At 31.2% G+C, this 23,735-nt stretch overlaps 1 protein-coding gene across 5 annotated transcripts in view; it reads left to right on the top strand.

Moving 5' to 3' along the window:
• ZEB1 (zinc finger E-box binding homeobox 1) overlaps positions 1-23,735 on the top strand; it is a 150,563-nt gene that overhangs the window by 37,696 nt on the left and 89,132 nt on the right. For 2 of the 5 annotated variants that reach the window (XM_012731283.1, XM_012731282.1), the window contains exons 2-3: positions 2,794-2,941; positions 18,685-18,830. The exons of the other annotated variants lie outside the window; for them this stretch is intronic. The gene's annotated coding sequence lies outside the window, so the exon portion shown is untranslated. The remainder of the gene's footprint in view (positions 1-2,793; positions 2,942-18,684; positions 18,831-23,735) is intronic. 5 annotated transcript variants of the gene reach the window in all.

Genomic DNA, 23,735 nt, shown 5'->3' with positions numbered 1-23,735 from the left:
TGTTACTTTGTAAATATAGAATATAAGTAAAGCCACTTAAGCATATATTTTTGTATTAATTGCATAAGGAAAATATTGAATATATATAATGAAATATTTTTATTCTATTTTTAATAATAATTTATACCTTTTTGCTTCATTGACTCAGGACTGTGGGGTCAGGTGGGGTGATAATTTATTGTCATTGCGTTTTCAAAAGAGGTTTGATAAATGATTTTAGTTGTTGCTCTAACTTTGAGACCAGCTGAACTGAAAAACGTTATATTTTAGTAGATACATCATATGAATTATATATGACTGAGTAGACAATGAAATCTAAACTGAGTTTATCACCAACTTTTATCCTTACAGCTAAATCTAAGGTTGCATCTATCCCTTTATACTTCCCATTTATTTCCTTTCACTTGCTTCCTATTTAAATATAATTGGTATGAGTTGTAGCACCTGAAACAGATGAGATAAAACTTTTATTTCTAATGTTACCCATGTGCATACTTAAATTGCTGGACAAGTCTACAAAAAAAACTCAATTAATACAGGTACAGGAAGTAAAAGAAAAATAAGTGTCATGTCATGGACAATTCCTGAAAAAAAAATTTTTTATAGAAAGTTTTCCCAAAAAATTACATAGTTCTCAAATTTTGATGAAATTTTAAATATTTCTCAAACATGTTCTAAATCTGTTTAGTTCTAAAGAACTAAAGGAGACTTGTTTAGTCTAGCTATGTGAGTTTTGACAGATAACGTCATTTTACTGGGCTTGTTTCATTTGTGAAATGAGGGTAACATTAAACTTGAAAACTCCTGTAAACAAATTTGTATATTTAAGATTATCTACAAACACATAAACACATTGGCAAGTCATTTGATGGTGGAATGTGAAATTACTTTTAAGTATAATTTTCAATAATGCTATTCACACCAAAGGAGTCATTCTGTGTCCCTTGACTCGTGACTTTGAATCATGACTATTCAGAGTAATGTCTCATATTGAAAATTAAATTGCTGCCATGATTATTGGAGGAGTGACATAAAAAAATTTACAATTGTTTTTTGTGATTTGAAAGCCTAATATTTTTTAAATGTCTGTGTTCTGTAATTTCATTTGGCTAAGGATTTTATCTTTGATCTTCCTCCAGAGTGAGGACATGACTACTTCCATAGCTACAGAACGTTCTGTTGATATATAAATTTTGCTTTGTAGATTTTGTTATGCTAAAAGTAGAAAGATCGTTGATGCATTTCTGTTTTAAAAATATTTATTGATAGAAAGTCTTTTCATATTAGCCACAAATAAGACAAACAATTTAAATTTACCCCAGTTCACTTGTTTCTTTCTTGGAAATCTAACCACTCATATATATGTCTTTTTGAGCTTTTTTTCTCTTCTTCCTTGTCCCCATGCAAATTTTAGATTATGAGTTTTTTGAGAAAGAAATCTAACCTTTCCTTTGTGTCTTATAAATCTAGGAAAGAGAACTTAGTTAGTCTCTGAGTTGTTTATAAATGTTATAGCTATTGAAGATTTGTATTAAAAGTAAATTATTGAATAGAATGGAATAAGTCTGTTTCTAGAATACCAAATTGAGATCTGTGTGATTAACTCAAAGACAGCAGTTTTGTTAATCTCTAGTTTGTGTTTTGAAGTTAGCTCTTTTATTTAACCATAGTTGATTATTCATCTTACAGTCTCTTACATAATATTTTGATGTCAAGTTACTGATAGGGGAAAGTTTGTCAGATTACAGGATAGTTACATATGGTTGTGTTACATACACATGCACTTGTGTGTGTTTACAACAGAGTAAGACATTGAATATATGATAATTTAATGTACATGTTAGGTTTAGTATTGTAGTTATCTACACTTTATTTTGGACTAGTTAACATTTAGAAATAATTTTTAATCAATTATAAATATGGTACCATAGGAAGAGAAAGACATGTTTTCCTTTTCTATCATGCTTTCATTTTAATATTATTGTATGTTTGGCAAATACTTAATTATAAAGGATAAATAACTATTGAAATTGCTAATTTATAGCTAGACAGAAATTATATTGTGAATCATATATATGTATATGTGTGTATATGTGTGTTTATGTGTGTGTGTGTTTCAACATTCAAAAGAACTTAATATGCCTAATACATGTAAAGTGTCAAAACAGACTGTAAAACTCATCATAGAGCTTAATGGTCGAATTTCTGATATAATTGATAGACTTTAGAGCAATTAGTTACAATAATTAAGAGAAAAAGCATAAATTGGTATAGAAAAGGAATCAATGTTTTGTACTAAAAATTAGAAGACAGTAGTGGTAAATTTTGTCTTCTCAGTGCAAAGAGTGATTTTTCTAAGCACTCAATGTATTGTTTCAGCTTTATATTTATGTACTATATATGTAGCTGATGGTTAATAGTTTATGTATATAGATGTTTCCAAACATTACCTTTTGGTTTAATGTATAGTTAATTTCCGACAGAATTTAAATTTATAACTATACTTTTTATATACATCATTGAATAAACACCATCCTGATCATGTGCTCATTTGGCTTACAGAACAATTGAGGGAACCGTTTGGAAGTGTTTGCAATTCATTGTTCTCTAATGATATTGGAATTTTAGAGGTTAAATTTTGTATTCCTAGTATTTCATGTTTAACATATTGTTACAACTAACTGAAAAGAGGTAAATCAGAGTCACTCGTTTTATTTTCTGGCTTGGAATCATCATTGCTCATTATCAGTTGGTGGGTGTGGAAAACAACTTAATAAAGTTTGGGTAATTTAGTTTCAGTTTAAATTCTCAACTGGCAAGTGGCCGAAAACTGAAGACGTGAGCAACCAATGTCATTTTGTGATTTGGCTACTTCTGCTTGACATAGGAAGGCCCTATCAAGGAAAACTAATGGAGAGTGACTATCAAAAGAAAATCAATGGTAAGAGTTTTCATTTAAATTGTGTGTGTGTGTGTGTGTGTGTGTGCATGGCATACTAATTTACTGTATGTGAAACTAAAATTCTATGGTTTTTAATCTAGGACATAATGCCAAATGTTTTAATTGTATGTCTCTGACTTACATTAGTAATAAAATAAATACAGATGAGATTTTTATATGCTTAATCTTGATAAAAAGAGTAAGAAAGTGTGAAAAATCTGATTAAACAAATTCTGGGGCTTTTTTTCACTGTATTTAATTATTTTCTAATAGCATATTTCCAAATATTGCTTAAGTAAAGTTTAATTTTAAAAAAAATAATTATGCCAAACTTAATTTATATTTTAGCTTCATAGATGTGTCTTACTTAAAAATGAATGTCATAAATATTTCTATAAATTAGTTTGTTGATTGTTGTTTCTGTATTTGATTGTAAAATGATAGGGGGGAAGAGAGAAGGTTTATTATCTTATGATAAGAGCCACTGAATTTACATTAGACCTCCAAAAAATGTGTCATTACTATTTTACCTCTGTGAAAAATATTAATTTCTCAAAATTAGATGTTTATATACTCAAAGTGGAGTAGCTGTTCATAATATAACATAGTACTAAATTTTGGAGATAAAAATCAGACATCTCATCTGATTTAAACATTGCATGGAAAAAATAACTCAAATTTGGCTACAAGTTATGCTTCAAGTTACCTTAAATTTACTATTTTTATTTTCATTGTTATTGTTTCCCCATCATTTGAACATTTATGTCCCATCAGATTCATGATATGTTAACTTTGGACGAAAGTGGAAGTATTAGCTTATAAAGATTGAAATCTAAAACTGCAATTTATCAGAACTTTCCAAGTATCTTTTTGAACACAGTAGCTTTGTGATAATTGGATAATGAGTGAGGAACATCTGACATGAATAACAGATTGTAACTTATGTTGTCAAATTTATACTTTTGAAATTGATTTAGTTTTTCTTAAAGGTGTCAAAATGATGTTGATTGTATGTGACCATATTCTTAACTTTTTTTTAAAGCTTATGAACAAATAAATCAGGAATAGCACATGTGATAAGCAGCTAGCACTATATCTGACAACACGTAAGCATTCAAATATTGATAGTGAACTAAATATTGTGATGGTCACATCTGTCCTTCAGTTTATTTATCTCATAATTCAGAGTGTTATAGACTGCTATGTGCCATCCATTCAAGTAGGTGCTGAGGATAAAATAGTGCAATTACAAACAAGATATACTACCTAACTGCTCTTGATCTTCCACTGTAGATGGTGATTATATGCATATAAAATAATGCAAAGAAATGTAAAAATGCATTTGAAATCAATATTGTGGGAAACTAAGTAACTGTGAGAGTAGAACAGAGAGTAGAGTAAGTTTTCTGTGTAAATAAAGCACAGAACCCACCATTAAAGTGAACTGATAACTTATTTTTTTTAATTTTTATGTTTATAATTCTAATAAAATACTATTTTAATCAAGTTGTGCACAAACAATAAATTCTAATAATGGGAAAATACATTTTTATGTTGCTATTCTATTAGTTTTCGTAAGAAGTCACAACAAAACATTATCAAAATAGCATTTTTGTGTAAGAATTTCACTACAGGAGAAAAGGATCCTTTAACATTTTAGGATTGAATGCTATGAATAAAAACCCCAATTTCTTCAACTGAATTTAATGAAAGGATTTCAACCATTACATAATTGCTATCCTCTCCAGAGCAATATTCCACTCTAGTATCAAGTATTACAGGGATTTATTTAACATGCATTTTATATCATAGTATTATTACAGGCAGACAATTTTAATGGTAGTATAATTTTCTTAGTCAACTTCTGTAGTACCTTTCTGAAAGAAAAGAATGTAAAATATGTTTCTTTTATAAATTTATTCTAAAATACACATGCTTAATTATTTTTGAAATGGTAGAACATTTGGTAACCTTAAATGCTTGCATTTTTCTGTAGGCCAAGATATTCTTAAGTATGTGATATAAGACACTAGGGATGTTTGAATAATAATGAAGTTAGTTGCTGTTATAGGTTAGATCTGTCACTATTTTTAAAAAATTCATTGAAGATTTATTTTCTTTATTCCATGGATAGTATAAATAAAATGAATCAGCATAAAATCTAAATTGAAGCAGAAATCAAAAAGAACTTACTTTTATTATAAAAATGCTATCCCTAATATACTGCTAAAGTATATCTAAGCTATTTAAAATATTAAATAACTATCTTTTTAAGTGACCAAAATCTAAGTTAACTCGATTGTTACTTTTTTCAAAATTGTGTTATTATTGTGAGATTATTATAATCTCTTTGGGACTTCTAAATTTAAATTTTTCTTGATAAAGTCATCAATCTCATTTTCAGGTATTCTGACTTGAACTTCAAATACTTGTATAGTTCCACTTGTCAATGTAGGAGAAACATATCCTTTCCATATCTCCCGGGGGAACTATGTGACATGTCTTGAATTGTTCACAATTGTCAGTTTTCATTGACAGCTCTTTCAGATTATGTGCCTTGTTTGGTCCATGATGTCAGATGGAGAGTTGGGCATTTAGCCACATAATGACATGTAAAATATGTAGATATGTAAATGTCACAGATGGAAAGTGATACATAGCATTTCTTTTACTGAAATGAATGTAAAAGACCCTTGTTTCAAAACAAGTAAGGGTTTACCTATAGCCATGAATTTTTAAATATATACTTTTCAGTATACCAAACATTGCAATATCTGGTTGTATATGTTCTAATATAAAGGCTTCTTATATTAGCTCTGTCAACATTTTAAAAAATGTCATTGATATTCATATTTATTCAATTGATACTATAAAAAATGAATCAGTATAAAATCTAGATTGAAATGAAAACCAGGAGCTTTTATTATAGAAATGCTTTTCCTAATTTACTGCTAAATATGTATATAAGCTTCTTAAAATATTAAATGATTTTTTTAATGGCTAAAATCTAATTCTAAATTAAAATTTTTCTTGGTATACTCAAAATAAGGTCATCAAATCTCATTTCAGCAAGCTCTTTGCTCACTTTCATATTTACACTTGTCAGTGTAGGAGAAGATATCCTACTATTGTCAGAAGAAATGATAAACAATATTTTTGAGAAAGGAAAATATTAATAAAACTAATTGTAGTTGTAAAAGGGTAAAGAACATTTTCAGTTCAGTATAAGGAAGAGTTTTTAAATGTGGAAAATAAAATGTCTTTCAAAATCTATTTTAAAAATCTATGACAATTTTACAAAGAAGAAATTGATACTGGAATAAATCACAGGGATAATTTGAAGAAAATTTACGTTACATTTTTAAAAATTAGAATAATTACATTTTATAAAATTTCACATGGAGTACATATCACTAACAATATTAAAGTACTACTTCTAGTAGAACCTTTACTAAGCAAACAGGAGGATAATAGAACAGATCCCATTCATCTATAAGTTTGTATTGACAATCTGCTTTATGTTAATTGCTGCATTAGGTGTTGGAGGCATAGTTATAAGACTGATGTGAACCCTTACGTTGTAGTTAAAGAAGATACTGTAATTGTAAAATTACAATAAGGTATAGTGGCTTGTGCCATTTTAAAAACAGGATTTTTTTTAGGATGCCTGAAGAATTGATCTGTAACATAAATTGAATATTTATTTATTAGTTTAATACCCAGTTAATATAAAAATAAAAAATAATATTGAGGCTGGATTGAGGCCTCATTTTTTTTTTCATAAAAGCTAAAGAACAATTTTTTAAAAATGGAGACTTTGAGGATGAAGCACTTCCAGAACATTTCATGAAGCCAACATTACTCTGATATGGAGGGCAGACAAGGATAGCACACACACACATACACACACACACAAAATTACAAACCAATATCCCTGATGAAATATATGTAAAAATCTTCAACAAAATCTTAACAAACTGAATTCAGTAATGTATTTAAAAAAATCATACGTCATGACCAAGTAGGAAGCAAGAACAGCTCAGCATCTGAAATATGATGTAGCTTACCACATCAACAAAAAGAAAGATAAACTTCATATATTCATATTACTAGATGAAAAGAAAGCATTCAGTAATATTCAACATTAATGATAAAAATGCTCAAAAAATGGAGGTAAAAGGAACATACCTAAACATAATAAAAGCCACATATGACAAACCAATAGCTAGCATCATGCTCAATAGTGAAAAAGTGAAAGCTTTTCCTCTAAGTCAGGTTCAAGCAGGGAATGTCCACAACTATTCAATGTATTACATTAGAAGATCAACCTAGAACAATCAGGTATGAGAAAGACATAAAAGGTTTTCAAACTGGAAAGAAGTAAAGCTATTAGCAGATGACATGATAATATACATTAAAAATCCATAAGGATTTCCATTAAAAAACTATTAAGAACAATAATTAGTATAGTAAAATGGCTAACAATCAGTTGCCTTCTTATAAGCAAACTGAATTAGAAGGAGAGAATTCAGGAAAACAATCCCCTTTACTTTTATGTCAAAACTATTAAATACCTAGGAGTAAACCTAAAGAAAGAGAAGGACCTATGCTATGAAAATTATAAAACACTGTTAAAAGCATTCAAAAAGACACACAAAAATGAAAATGTATTCCCAGAGCAAAACAATATTGTTAAAATGACATCCAAAGCAACATAAAGATTCAAATATTGATTCCCTATCATTGATTCCCTATCAAAGTTTTTTTTTTTTTAATGGGAATTTTTTTTTTTTGTTAAGATTTATTTATTTGTGCATACAGAACTGGGGTACAGGCCAGAGGCTCAGGGGCGGTGAGAGGCTTCACCAGAGACAGAGTGGGGAGCAGAACAGGCAGATCGACAAAGTACACTGCTGAGGGGAGCAGCGGGCGGGTCAGGAGAGGTCTGCCACGCCATGTGGTCACCTCCGGGGCAGGCAGGGATCGAACTCATGTGGAAGCAGCTTTAGATTCTCAGTGCTGTGCTTTAACCCGCTGCGCCACCAGGGAGGGCCTCCCTATCAAAGTTTTAGTGGCATTCTTCAGAGAAAGAGAATGAATATTATTGAATTTTTATGCTAACAGAAGAGACTCTCAATAGCCAAAGCAATCTGACAAAAAGAAGGAAAAATGGAGGTATACTTCCAGTCTTCAAAGTATACAAAATATTATAGTAATTAAGAGGATAATATTGGGGTACAAATAGACTTACTGACTAATGGAGTACAATTTAAGAGCTCAGAAATAAATCCACACTTATTAATCTTCAACAAAACAGTTTATCTTCAACAAAAATCTAAAAGTATATATTGGAAAAGGAAAATTTCTTCAATAAATACTAACAGGTAAACCAAAGAGCCACATGCAAAAGAATGAAGCCAGACCACTATTGTACATAATATACAAAAATTAAAATGGATTAAAGACTTGGTTGTAAGACCTGAAACCATGATGTGTAGTAGAAAACAGGTAAAACACTCCATGATATTGGTCTCAGTGATATTTTAGGGAATTCGAGCCCTACAGCAAGAGAAACAAACAAAAATAAATACATGGGATTGTATTGACTAAAATACTAATGCACCACAAAAGATACTATCATTAAAACAGAGATACCATATTAAATAGGAGAACGTATTTGTACACCATATGCCTGACAAGAGGCTAATGTCCAAGATCTACAAAGAACTCATGCAACTCAACAAAAATAAAAAACCCAGTCAATGTGAGCAGGATAAATATATTGAGTTTCTACTATTAAAAAAAAAAAGCTATATACAAACAAGATTGTGCCCTCTAATTTCTTTTATAATTTCAATAAAAATGCTGTTTATTTTTTAAGATAAATTTGATTTACAACAGTCTGTATGATTCAGAAAAATGTAGACACTTACTATTTGGGGGAATTGCTACATTATACCCATCACCAAGACATCAGTAGTCCTCCACTGTTGTTATGGTGATCCCTGCCCTTTTCTACTTCCCTTTCCCCTCCAGCAGTATCAGTTTTATAGTCAAATTTCTAGGGTTTCACTTTGACTAGTTTTATCTCTGTTTGTTTCTCTTATTCCACAGAATGAAACCATTTAATATTTGTCTTTCTACTCTGACTTACTTCACTTAGTGTTAATTCCCTCCAACTCCATCCATGTTTTACATGGCAGGAATTCATTTTTTTTTTTCTTTTAAAGATTTATTTACTTACTTGTGCATACGGAACTGGGGTACAGGCCAGAGGCTCAGGGGCAGTGAGAGGCTTCACCAGCGACAGAGTGGGGAGCAGAACAGTCAGATCAAAGAAGTACACTGCTGAGGGGAGCAGCAGGCGGCCAGGAGAGGTCTGCCGCGCCATGTGGTCACCTCCTCTGGAGCAGGTGGGAATCGAACTCATGAGGAAGTGGCCCTAGTTTCTCAGTGCTGTGCTTTAACCCGCTGCACCAACAGGGAGGGCCGAGTTCATCATTTTTATTGTTCAATATTAGTTCTGTGTGTCTATGTGCACCTACATGTGTGCCATATTTTCTTCATCTACTCCTCTTCCCTATTATTTTCTTAGCTTGACTGTTATAAAAAGAGCTGCAGTTAGCATGGGAGCCCATATATCCATTTGAATTACTGTTTTTGCATTCTTTGGGTAGATAAACAGGAGTAAATTACTGGGTCATATGGAATATCTAATTTTAATATTTTTAGATCTCTCCATATTGTTTTCCATAAGATCTGAACCAGCAGTATGCAGAGGTTCCCTTTCTCCATAGCCTTGCCAGCACTTTTTTTTGGTCTTTCTGATACGAACCATTCTAATAGTCATGCTATGATTATCATTGTGATTTTTATTTGTATTTCTCTCTCATGTTGTATGATAATTTGAACTAGAAACTGCTATGGGAATTTTTTCAGCTTCTGAGATATCAAGAAATGTTAATGTGAGCAGAACACACAGTGCTATAAGGTACATATGTACTTTACAAATCATTTAATAAAATTAAATGAAACAATTTCCATTCAAATTTTCTGAATTTAAAGTTTTAAGAGGTTGGGCTATCACTCAATAGAATCAGACTGATTAGATTTAAATATTAACTCTTAACTCAAGCTCTTGCAATCCCAGGAGAATTGTGTAAGTCCTCTATGCTTTAGTTTCTTTATTCTGTAAAATGATAGTGTGCCCTCCCTGGTGGTGCAGAGGGTTAAAGCACGACACTGAGAAGCTAAAGCCACTTCTTCATGAGTTCTATCCCCACCTGCCCAGGAGGTGACCCACATGGTGTGGCAGATCTCTCCTGACCTGCCCGCTGCTCCCCTCAGCAGTGCACTTCTTTGACCTGCCTGTTCTGCTCCCTGCTCTGTCTTTGGTGCATCCTCTCACCGCCCCTGTACCTCTGGCCTGTACCCCAGTTCTGTAAGCATAGATAAATAAATATTTTTTTAAAAAAAAGATAGTAATGATAAGAAGAATACATATCTTAAAGAAAATATTTTGACCAGATTCCAGATTATTTTTTATACTTTTGTTTAACTTTTATAAAACAGTTATAAATCACTGCAGCATTTAAATAACAGCTTTCATTGCCAACTATAGTATTTGTAGTACTGTAGGCATTTCTACTCTGCAAATGATATGAGTTCTCAAATTAATTTTAGCAATTCATGTAAAGGCACACACTATAGTTTTAAATGCAAAGAAACAAAATAAGCATTACTTGCTTGATAAGAGATGTCATGAAATGACTTAAAATACTATTCAAAAAGTAATTTCTTTGGAAAGCTTCTCACTATAGCAATATGTGAAAAACTGTCATACATGCTTAAGTAATTATTATTTTAAAAGAGAAGTCCAAAACACTAAAAATAGCCTTTCTAGTTACTGTGAAAATAAAATGACAAGTAGATAATTTCATCGTATGCTGTATAATACATTTCACAAGAGGGAGGAGTAAGTGATGGCTGCTGTTCTTTGGTAGAGCGACAAGTGAAGAGAGGAGTATAGGGAAGTCTTCCAGATTTAAATTTATGTTTTATGGGAGCAACCTACATTTCCATTGACTGGCGAATTGACAAAGAAGGTGTATATCTATATATGCAATATAATGTTTTTCAATCATAGAAAATGAGGAATTTCTAGTATATGTGACAATATGGGTGGACCTTGAAGACATTACACTAAATTAAATAAGAGAAACACAAATAACTGTATAACCTTTTATATTTAGATTTAAAAAAAATGACTCACAGAAAAGAGATAAAATTTGTGATTATCAATGGTGAGAGTGGGGGGAAATTGGCTGATGATTTCAGTTACAAAATAAATACTAGGGATGTAATATGGAACAGAATGATTGTATCTGATAGTATTATAATGACATTTAGGGAAGTTATTAAAAAAAAATAAATCCTGAGAACTCTTATGCCAAGGAAAGTTTTTACCCTGTTTTTCTTTTATTTATGAGAGGATGAATATTAGCTGAAACTATTGTGGTAGTAATTTCACAAAATATGTAAGTCAGACATGTAAAGTCAATGTAAGTCATGACAGTAAAACTAATTGTCAACTTTTTCTTAATAAACTGGAAAAAGAAGAGTTCAATTAAGATTTTAAGAAGAGTAAGTCATTCCAAGTGTCTCTGTGGATGTCAAACTTCTGTCATTTACTTATATGCCTGAGTAATAAGTATAATATAATATATTCTGCTATCTTATGCTTAACACAGTGAGGCTGCAACATACAACTTCATTCTTAACTGAGACCAGACACATTTAGAGAAGGGAAGATCTGTTGATTAAAGAGGAGTCATTTGACTTGAGGGATTAATTTTGAACATCTATATAGTATGATATACCATTAAAATTAGAAGACCTTATTTTGTTGAAATAATGTGGAGAAGGTAAGAAGATACAATAATTTACTTTCCACTGGTTCAATGTACTCAACCTGTTACACCATTGTTTGTTCATTTTGAAGGTACAAAGTATTTTCTTTTTCTAAAGTTTTGTTTCTTGTTGCACTTAGAAAAAATTTTTTAGAAATGTACTACTAATGAAACAAAATGAAAAAATTACTTTCTAGATGACATTTACTTTCTAAATGGCAACTATTTATAACCTGATATTTCCCTATTCAGTTTCCCCTGTTTGGGAGGAATTCATTTTACAGTTTATATTGCTAATTCAGAATCAAAACAAAATCCATATATAGCATTTGATTGTTAGGACTATTCTATAATTAAAATATCTTTTTTCTTCCTCACCACCTGCTTAATTCCTTCTCCTTCCTCTTCTCTTTCTTTGATTCTTCCTATTTCCTCTCTTCTTTTTCATTATTTATTAAATAAATTGGGTAAACTATTTCATAGAATACCCCTATTCTGGACTTTTCTGTTGGTGTTCCCAGTTAACCTTTCCCTCTAAATTTCTTATAAAAATTTGTTCAAAAGACATATTCAGGTTCAGCTTTGATTATAAAGCTATGGGAGTTTGGACAGCAATATGTCATACGTAGATTTCCTTCATAATCACATAAGGCCTATATCTATATATGCAGCAAGGCCTATATCTATATATGCAGCATATAGTGTCTGTTTGTCATACTCTTCATGATGCTAAAACTGGTCCCTGAGAATAGCATGTTATCTTCATTGACAGTTTTCTATAAATCTTTTTTCCTCTCATGTTTTTGTTCATTGCTGATTTTTCTCTGAATCAATTCTATCATTATGGTTTGCAATGTAATGAATTTTTTATCCTTCATTGCTTGTTACACTTATTAATGGAAATTCTTGTATAAAGAAAACATTTTTTTTTAAAAAGACATTTTCTTCTTTAAAATATGGCTTTTTGGTGTCCCTGAAATAGTTCATACTAAAGAGAAATCTGATGCTTTTAGTATAATCAAAAGCAACTAGTGTAATGTTCAGTGGTAACTCTACCATATTAGTAACTCATATCCCTTAATTGCCTATTTCATTATGAGAATTTTTTTTTAGAACAAAGATATTCCTTACTTAATTTGCACAAACACTGCCAATATTAGATAACTTTGTACAATAAACATACACAATATTGGGGTTTGGGAACTTTTCCTGGTTCTGCTTGTTCAAATGGATTGTTTTGTGTTGGCATGGGCAGGAATAGAATAGGATATTTCATTAAGTCAACAAGCTGAACAGTCACCTGGCAGAGTAGAAGCACAGGTTGAGATGACTTAATATTGCTTAGACTCTCAAACTAAATTTGGGGACAAAACAGTAACTACTTACATTAGTTTATTCAACAGTGATCACCTAACACCATTGTTATTTAATACAGTTAATGAAAAAAACTAAAGAAAAGGAAATGAGCCAAATTATTTTATTTTTAGATGACTCTGGGAAAATTTATGGCAGTTAGCCTTAGAACTATTTCAGAGATGTAAAACAGATGTAAAATACAGCCAGATTTAAAACAAACTACAAAGCTGTGGTAATCAACACAGTATGGTATTTGGAATAAGATAAATATTCATATTAAAGAGATCCAATTGATAACCCATAAATAAACATATACTTTTATGGCAGTTAATTTATGACTGAAGATCCAGTGGAAAAAAGTCTCTTCAACAAAAGGTTTTGGGAAAACTATAGTCAAATGTAAAATAATTAAACAAAATATACAAAAGTTAAGAGTGGGTTAAAAACTTGGCTGTCAGACCTGGTAACATTAAGCACAAAGAGGAAAACATAGGAAAAAATATACTCTATGATACTGACCTGAGCGATGTCTTAGGGGATTTGACTGAAGTGGTAAGAGAAACAAAAGCAAGAATAAACAAGTAAGATTATATCAAAACTAAAATATTTCTTCACAGGAGGGGAAAAGCCCTATTAGAATGAAAGAAAAAAAAAAAAACACCCTAGTGAATTGGAGAAAGTATTTGCACATCATACATCTGACCAGGGGTTAATACAAAGATCTACAAAGAACTCATACAGCTCAACAAAAAGAAAGTACAGAACCTAATCAAAACATAAGTATAACATAAGCTAAATAGGAATTTTTTCTAAAGAAGACATACAGGTGGTCAGTAAGCACAGGAAAAAGGCTCATCATCACTTACTAGGGAAATGAAAACCAAAACCACAATGAGATATCACTTCCCTTGTGTACATGGCCCATATAAAAAAGTACCAGAAAAAAAACAAATGAAGGAAGAATTGTACATTGTTGGTGAGATATAGACTGGTCCAGTCCCTATAGAAAACAGTGTAAAAGTTTCTCAAAATATTAAAAATAGAGCTACCATAAGATCCAGCAGTTCTACTCCTGGTATCTATTGCAAGAATACAAAAATGCTAATTAAATGTCTGGTGACAAATGAGTGAGTAAAAAAGATGTAGTGCATATTCAAAATGAAATACTATTCCACTATTAAAAAAGATGGACATAGATGGAACTAGGAGGAATTATGGTATACAAAACAAGTCAAGAAGAAAGCAGAGAATTATTTCACACATACAGAGTATAAAAAAGAATCTTAGAACCAGTGAAAAGTAGACAACAACAAACCCTAGAAATATAATTGTAACATTGAGGCTGCTAAAGAGAAAGTATGGGGAACAAGTAGCAAAGGGGACAATGGTCCAATGAAATATGGTGGAGGATAATCTCCCCACTACATATCAGAAACTTTTAAAGGCAACAGTGTCTACAGCAAGAATAACTATGCAGGATTTATATATATAACCAAGATACTTCTGCAACTTGGAGATATATTTTTCTTGACCTCTTGACTTCCTAGTCAGTAAGAAGCAAATGCTTTTCTTCCTGTGACTTATATTGTACAAATCCCTGTGCCTGATATATATGTCATGTTTATATGTCCACACTTGAATGCTACTTAGGTTTCTGGCAGTGTCAGTTGAGATATAAAATCAACCCTTTTATTGGTGTCGAGAATTTGGCATTTTATAAAGTGAGGGCTCTGAGTCAGTTACAGAACCAATGAATTATTTTCTTAGTCTTTCAGTAAAGCCTTACTGTACATATCCATGCCCTCCTGTTCACACGCTTTCCCTAAAGTAATGTAGTTGTTCTGTAAGAGAGATTCTGAAAGTAAACTTTTTATTTCCATTTTATGAAACATGAATTTCTGGGGCATTATGTGGAATATGAAATGAAACCTTTCTACATACAACAATTAGTATATGATAGTATATTTACATAAAAGATATTTATTCAGTGGCACTAATAGTAATCAGTGGTATAATTGTAAAACTCAGACCAAAACTCAGACCCAGGCCAAAAAAATGTTGTCATTCATACTTGATACAGTTTTCTTAGTTAAAGAATTAGTGGGACACACCAAGGTAAAGATGCTTTTGGATATTAAAAAGTTGTTCTGAGAAAATTATTCTGAAAGAATTACAGAAATTGTGGAAAATACCTGCATCAAAGTTATAAACAAAGTAATGGCTGTAAGAATTTGATTGCAGGTTATATAACACAGATTTAGAAATGGAGATTCTAATAAATAAATGAGAAAAAATAACAGGATAATTATTAATTAAGCAATTTAAATAATAAATAGGAGGGAAAATATTTACCCATGTATTTATTACCCATGCACAAATTTACCAATTAAAATGACTGAGATAGCTTTCCTTTGTATTAAAGGAACTATAATTTTTTAAAGAAATTCTAATATTCACAAGATAAGCAGTGATTCCTGACTCTTTTTGAAAGCTACAAAGATATATACTGAGTATCATAATAGTGTGTGATATTTCATTTGTGAGAATTTAGGAAATACTGTGCTCATTATAAATCATGTATATATAGAAGGTGTTCAATTTAGACATTAATTATGGAACATTAATCAGCTGTTCTATAATTTGCACTGTCCACTATGGTAGTCATCAGCCACATGTGATTTTTGAGCACTTGGAATATGACTAGGACTATTGAGGAATTGAACTTTTTAACTTTACTTAATACTATTTATATTTAAATATTGACATAAGGCTAGTGTCTGTGGTAATGGACAGTACATCCCTAGAAATAAGAACATTATTGGGTGTAAGTGAAAATAAATCATTTATTTATATAAGTAAATTTATATGCAGTGATTAAAGGTATGTAAATACCTCTAGTTAGATATGGAGAGTGAAAAATCTGTTAGGATGGAAGAAAATGGGTGATTTTTAAAAAATTGAAATTTTATTGTAAGACTACATGAAAATAATGCAACACTCCAGCAATTTACTGCTCAATATGGCAGCCAGATATGACACTACAAATTTAAGTTAATTTTAGTGAAGGAAAATGAAAAATTCATTACCTTACTCATACTAGTCACCCAGTAAATGTTTACCATTTGAACAGAACAGAACAGAATGTAGAACACTTCTGTCATTGCAAAGTTTCTTTTATATAGTGCTACAGAAAACAAACTGTAGCACTATATACATGATGAACATACTGTATCAAGTCACTGATAATTTATTAGCATTAATTTCTAGGAGCACAAATGAATGAAAACTGGACATTGGAGATGAGAGAGGAAAGGTATACAGAATAGTATCATGAGAGCCTACACTTGTATCTTACATCACTTATATCTTCTATCTATAAAATATGGGCAACAGATTAGTGCTGTGACTAAATGCTTTCAATTTTCTATGCATATTCAGAAACTTGCAGCTATGTAATATTTCTGTGTCATTCACCCACATCATCTATGTAATGAGCTGAGTTATGAGCAGCTTTATCCATGAACATGGGCGCCCACAATAGGAATAAAAACAGCTTGAGGAATACTGAAGAAAAAGAGAAGGTATTGATAGCTCAAGGCAGTTTTTTTTTTGGGGGGGGGGATTTAAAATATTTCCTACTATAGCTCAATCTATTCTTACGATTAAATTGTAAGAATTGAAAGTGGAAAACTAAATCTGAATGTAGTTAACTTAGACTTTTTTTTTAAAGATCCATTTCTCACAGAAGTGATTTTAAAAAGATCCTGGTCAATTCTTCTCCCTGGGAAATTTGTTTCCTCTTTTCATCCTCCTGAATCTAGGCAATTTAACCAACTAGAAAAATCTTTTCCTTTCAGGAAAATTTCTCACTTCATACTGTGTTTAACTCCTTGTAAGCTATTCCCCAAAGTTTGTTTCAAAGTTTGTGAGATGTTCAAAAATAGGACAATAATTTTCAATTAAATAAACTTTTAAAGTTTTGTTTTAAAATCTCTTCATTTTTTAATTAAATCTGATACTGAGATATAAGTGATTAAATTGAATTATTAGACAAAAGGGAAAAGTTTCTACTATATGATAAACAAGATATATTTAGACAGATAAAAGTGTTACTCTAATGATACAGGTTAAGAATAAGTCCTGAGTTCATTTACTGTTGTTAATATGGTTTTAGATATTCATTAAATGGTTAACTATACCCTGTAATGAAATGTTCCATATGCATTGCCTTGTTTGTTTTGAGGATTAACTGCATTTGTGGAATTTGGGGACAAATGGAATCAAGTACTTTGTAATAGTTGTTTCTTCTGATTCTTGAATTAATAAAATATAGATTATTATCTGTTACTGATTTCATCATGTTTTCTTTTTCTGACTAGTAATTTTAGAAAGATTTAAAAACACTTCAAGGAAATAAATCTATTTTTAGTAATAGCCTAAATTACAGAAAAATAAGTACATGAATAGTAGTCAACATTCCATGTTTAATTTTTTTGTCCCTTTTAAGATCATTAAAATGTACATTTTTACTTAAAATGTGTGTGAAAATCATACTAGCAGAATGATTGCAATTTAACACGGTAATGATTTATTTCAGCAAAATTATAGATATAATCATATTGTAACTTGGTTTATGCAGAACCCTTCATAAGATAAAAATAGTATCATGCTTAAGAAGGCATGTTACATTTTATTAAAATCAATATTACTCTTATATTTGATATTTGCTAATATACTTTTAAGATACAGTATGTACTTTCCTTATCATAACAAAGTATTTTATTCCTTTCCTGGGAGTTTAGATTATAATATATATTTATAGATTTTTCTCAACCTTTTTGTAAGATAACAATATTCTAAAAACATTTTTAAGTTCTTTATTATGTGATTAAAATTTGATATTACTACTATTATTTTTATAAAACACATTTCAAACTCCTAAAAACATTTGTAGACTTTATTTTATTTTGTGTGAATTTTTACCTTGAGTAGATTGCTTCATACATGATTCTGAGTCATTTAGCACAACTCAAAGGGTTACTTTTCCTAGTTGCTAGGAAATGTATCTGTGACTGTTTAGAAATACAGAGTTACAGAGCCAGGACAAAATTTCTTCTTCTTTTTAACTCATTACTTTTCAATGAGTTTAGCTTTACTATTATAGAAATGGAATTTATAATCATTTGGCAACTTAGAATTTTTTCATTTATTTATCAAATTCACAACTGATAGTTCAGTGCTGGGATAAATGTTGAACTGATCAACCACTTAAGTTTTGGGCTTAAGGACTAATATGTGAAGTATGCAGTATTTTTTTAGTGAAAAAAAAATTTTAAAGAAGAAAATGTGACTTTTTGAATACTCATGCTTTTGTCTAATATTTTTTCTTCAAAACCTATGTCTTGTAATGTAGACAGATAAACTTGAACCAAATGGTATGATCTCAGTATAATCTTTTACTCTTCTCTCCTCCTTCAGGAAAATCTTAAAACTTCCAGCACAAGAAGATTAAAAAAAGAGGTCCCTCCTGCACCATGAAAGATCTGCAGATCTTTTTCAGTGTTCTTGGAGGTGTGGGGTGTGAGAACTTGATCATTTTGTGTCAACCACCTTGTTCTCTAAAGGTAAGCACTGTGTAATGAGTGCACACTCATGGGCCCAAGCTCCTAATGCAGGACTGGGTTTGGAATGCTCCATTGAGGGTTTGAAACCATCAAACTTGTTCATTGAAGGGTGGCCTATGTAGCTACTTGTCAGGATATACACATCCAAAAGAGATCTTTTTTGCTGTGTAGAAGTAAAACATGCCCTTGATATGCATAGGTTTGTTTAGTTTTGCTGTTTTTTTTTTTAAACAACTTAGAATAAAACTTGTCTTCCAGTTCATTCTACATCTAAATCAGTGCAATACCTGCTGGGGTTGACCCCTAGTCAAGAACTCTCCTTGGATGTTTTCATATTTGCATTCAAGAATTTTGAAACAGTAACAGCATTTAAGCAGTTGGGTGACATAATTCTTTAGGTTTATATCACCAGCTATGATAAATTGCCTTTTGTAATCTTTTCCAGCTTCAAAGTTCCTCAAAACATTTTTAGGCTGTATAAAGCTTCAGAAAGTATTAAAGCAAAGACTTTAATCTTTAATAGGTATATGATCATAACATACCTATATCAGCCAAAATAGCGTTTTTTTCCCCCATACCTACTTTTTCCCATCTTAAGGAAACAGACTATGTATATTTGTTCCATCAGGGAAGCTTATAAAGGATAAATAAACAAATAGCTTACCTTTACTTCTAAACTCTAACAGAGAATTTTATTTTCTCTTGCACAACTTATTGACAGGTTCTCAAAATGACCAATTCCTAGGGCCTCCCTGATAGCACAGGGAGACAGCACTGTCAAGCTGTCAGCACCCACTACAACATGAGTTCAATACCTGGCCAGGGAGCTAGCCCACATAGTACAACAGACCTCTTCTGTCTCTGCTGCAGCTCCCTTCAGGACTGTATTTCAGTACATCTGCCTGTTCTGTTCCCCACTCTCTCTCGTGAATCCTTTCAGCCCCTTACCTCTGGCCTATACCCCAGTTTTTCTAGGCATAAAATAAACAAATCTTTAAAATAAAATGATCAATCTTAAATTAAATTATTATCTGTATGTTATTTATTGATTATGAAGAACAGAAGCATGCTGATTTTCAGTGATCAAGATTAAAAATAAGTCCGTATTAGATAGCAATAACTTTGGCTGCCACCATGATACTCTAAATGTCTAACAAAGATTTCAAGATACTAACTAAATATCTAACAAGGTAGTGTCAAAAGTTATCACTTGGATACTATAGAATTAACAATGAGGATTTAAGTGTGAAGAAATTAAATCTGTCCATTTCCAGTTTAATTCATCCTTTTCTTTAAAATTCTTAAAGTGGGGTGGTCCAGTGGGTTAGGACACAGCACTGCAAGCTAACTGCAGCCACCTCAGTGTGAGTTGAATCCCAGCCGGGGAGGTAATCCACATGGCATGGTAGGCCTCTCCTGTCTCGCCCCTGCTCCACTCAGCAGTGTACTTGCCTATCTGCCTGTTCTGCTCCCCACTCTGCCTCTGGTGAAGCCTCTCCCCACCCCTGCACCTCTGGCTTGTACCCCAGTTCTGTATAAATAAATAAATGAATCTTTAAAAAAAAAAAGTTCTTAAAGTGGCCTTGTAAAATTTAGTTCAATAAGATGCAAACACTATATGGACCGCTAAGTTTTGTGGGAAAGTTGCTAATTTTTGTCTCAAAACATTTTTTGGTGAATGATAAATTATATTGGTTTTTTTGAAGCCATTCTTCCTATGGTTGTTTAATAAGAGATATTAAGGAATAAAACATCCTATGTTTGCTATTAGAATGAGAAGAAAATAGAGACTAAGCCTTTTGTGCAAAAATTCTTGAGGTCAGTTTCCCTTTTTGCATATAAATGGTAAAGCAATTTGAACTGGTTTTATTGTAACTGCAGGCAACTAAAACATGTAAATAATTAAATTAGATATGATATAGATTAAATTACTGAAAAATGGAAATTTAGAGATATTTCATACTTAGTAGTATCTAGTATTCATAGGTAATTTCTATATGTAATTCTTTTTGAATTTTGTTTGTGAAAACATTAACCTTTATAATAGCATGGAATAGAATGATTAAAAATATTAATTCTTTGAATAGTTATGGAAAAAATACTAATTACCTGAGAAAAGATCAAAGCTGCCATTTGTGACATCATAGAATTGGAGGCAAAATTATTTTAAAGTGAAGTAAGTGAGAAGGAAAAATACAAATAGCAATGATTTCACTCATTTGGAAAACAAAGGAATAGACAAAACTAAACCTAAACAAACACTAGATATCTGACTGCAGAGGTGTGACTATATACCCTACATCATAATAGTGCTATAAAGTAATGTTAAAAATACATTTTTTAAACACAAACAAAATAAAACATTAAAAGTCAAATCTACTGAAAATATAAGATGGGTAATAAGTAGGTTATTTTTTTAAACTAACATTTTATACTAAAGCTTTATTATATTTATTTCATCTTTTAAAAACAAATTTGTTTTATATTATTGACAACATAGTCTTTAAAAGAAAAATTCACTAAAACATTCTGGAGCTAGTGTTTGAATTTCAGAATCAGTTATTTAGCATGTGTACACAAACTGGGTGTCATTAAGAATTTGTCTTCCTTATCTGGGGTGTCAAAATACTGTTCTTACTAATATCATTTACATTCATATTAGGTAACAAATTATTGCTCTGTAATGTTGCTAATGTAGGGGGTGAAAACCCAACATAAAGGTAGTGAGGGATTCTTCCATTGGAACTAAAATATGGGAGAAAATATTTTTATATATGCAAACACATAATTAATCAAACAGATATACATCCTTGTATTTATTCTTTTGAATTATGTAAGAATGATTTATCAAAGATCATGTTTCTGATTATCTTTCACTGGTATTAGAGTGCTATATTTTGGTGGGCTTTTTTTGAGGCTTTTAGCAACTTTGTGGAAATAATTCCTTCTGGATGTTTATTTTCTTTGACATGCTCATGGTCCCTGTCAATGCTGACAGCTAGAGGGAAGTGAGAGAAGCAGCCTTATGTTAACTGATACTGATTTTCTTAGAGAAGGAAATTCTAGTCTTTCCCTTTCCTGGGGCCTTCTAGACCAGTACTTTCCAGTAAAAATATATTATGAGCCACAAATACAAGCCATATGTATCATTTAAAATATGTAGGGAGCTACATTTAAGGAGAAACAGAGTAAATTTTAAGCATATTACTTTTAACATACATCTGACCAACACCTAATCAGTGTAAAGATGTATGAGATATTTAGCTTTTTTTCATTTTAAGCATTCAGAATCTATTATTATAGATGATTAGAACATTTTGCATTGGACTGTCAAATTTCAAGTGTTCTATAGCTACATGTGGCTAATATTTACTTTATTAAACAATGTATATCTAGACCAAAGGTAGCTCTATCATTTTTGTATCATTCATGCTGAAGTATGGTCATGCTGCAGTATCAGATAACCATATAAACTTTACTGGTAAAGTTTCCGATTTAGCAAAAGGCAAAAATAACAACAACAAAGCAAAACAGGATGCCCAGTTGAATTTGAATTTCAGGTAAACAACATAGTAACAATTATTTACTATTATTATGTCCCATGCTATATTTGTGATATACTCACAAAGTAATTTGTCTGAAATACAAACTTAAATGGATGTACTTTGTTTTATCTGACAATCTTACCCTGGTTTAACTGGGTGAAAGATATCAAATTGCCTAGAAACTTGTTGGACTAGAGGATAAAGAAAGGTTCTCCTTGGTAGTAGATTTTACTAGCCCTTTGAAAATCAGTATGCAAACCAGAAACTCTTTGTTCTTAATTCTCTATGTTTAAGAAATGAGAAGTGTTTATATACCAAGGACTCAGTCCACACATACTTAAAACTTTTAAATCTAAATTACTACATTAAGCTAAAAGTTTTGTGAAATTTTATAAATTGATTGCTTACTAACTTGAGTTCATAAAATATAAATTGTATTTATATTTTAATCCCATGTCTTAGGAAAAACAGTTTACTCTTGGTTACAAGATCAGTAATATTCAGGATCCTGGTTATTTCAAGGTAGTTTCCTACCATTGGTTACTACTGCTGTTGTTACAGAACCCTCAAGTTGGCAAGCACTGACCCAAAATTTAGGTTGCTAAATGCCAGGATAAGACATACTTTTAAGTATGTAAGTACTTAAGACTTTCTGCTCTAGTGTTAGCCAGAGCATACTTAACCTTACCACTCACTAGCTGTTTGATCTTGGGCAAGTTACAGAGCCTCTAAACTCATTTCCTTAACTGCATTAATAATACCTCTTGGGTGTGAGGATTAAATTTAGTTAATAAAAATTAGATAACTCCCCATTCATAATGGAATTATCACTACCAAAACCACTGTAATCATCATGCCACTTACAGAAGAGAAATTTAGGCTTAGAGTTGTTACATAAATTTGCGTAAGACCATATAGCTAGGAAGCAGCAAATCCAAAATTAAATATAGGTGGCTATCCCCAAAGCCAGTACTACAAAATTGGAATTCTTTCACCTCTAAAATTTGCTTTTTCCAAACTTAGTTTCCACCTTCTTTTTTTTTTTTAATTTTGCTTTGGTAAAAGTTTTATTAAAGTATGATTTACATAACATAATTCACCCATATAAAGTAAACAATTCAATGATTTTTAATATGTTCGTAGAATTGATCAGTCATTAGCATAATCAACTTTAGCACATTTTTATCACCCTGAAAGGAAATATCATATGGCAGCAATCACTCTATGCATTTAGCCCTAATCACTCTTCCAGTTCTCACATAATTCCTAGAACACCAGTAATCTACTTTCTATCTATAAACTTACTGCAAAAGTTGGAATGTGGGCCCTCCCTGGTGGCGCAGCAGGTTAAAGCACTGCA

Source organism: Condylura cristata, unplaced genomic scaffold (genome assembly GCF_000260355.1).
Source record: "Condylura cristata isolate star-nosed mole 26May11 unplaced genomic scaffold, ConCri1.0 scaffold00030, whole genome shotgun sequence".
Taxonomy (NCBI): Eukaryota; Metazoa; Chordata; class Mammalia; order Eulipotyphla; family Talpidae; genus Condylura; species Condylura cristata.
This window is presented reverse-complemented; position numbering and strand designations above follow the sequence as displayed.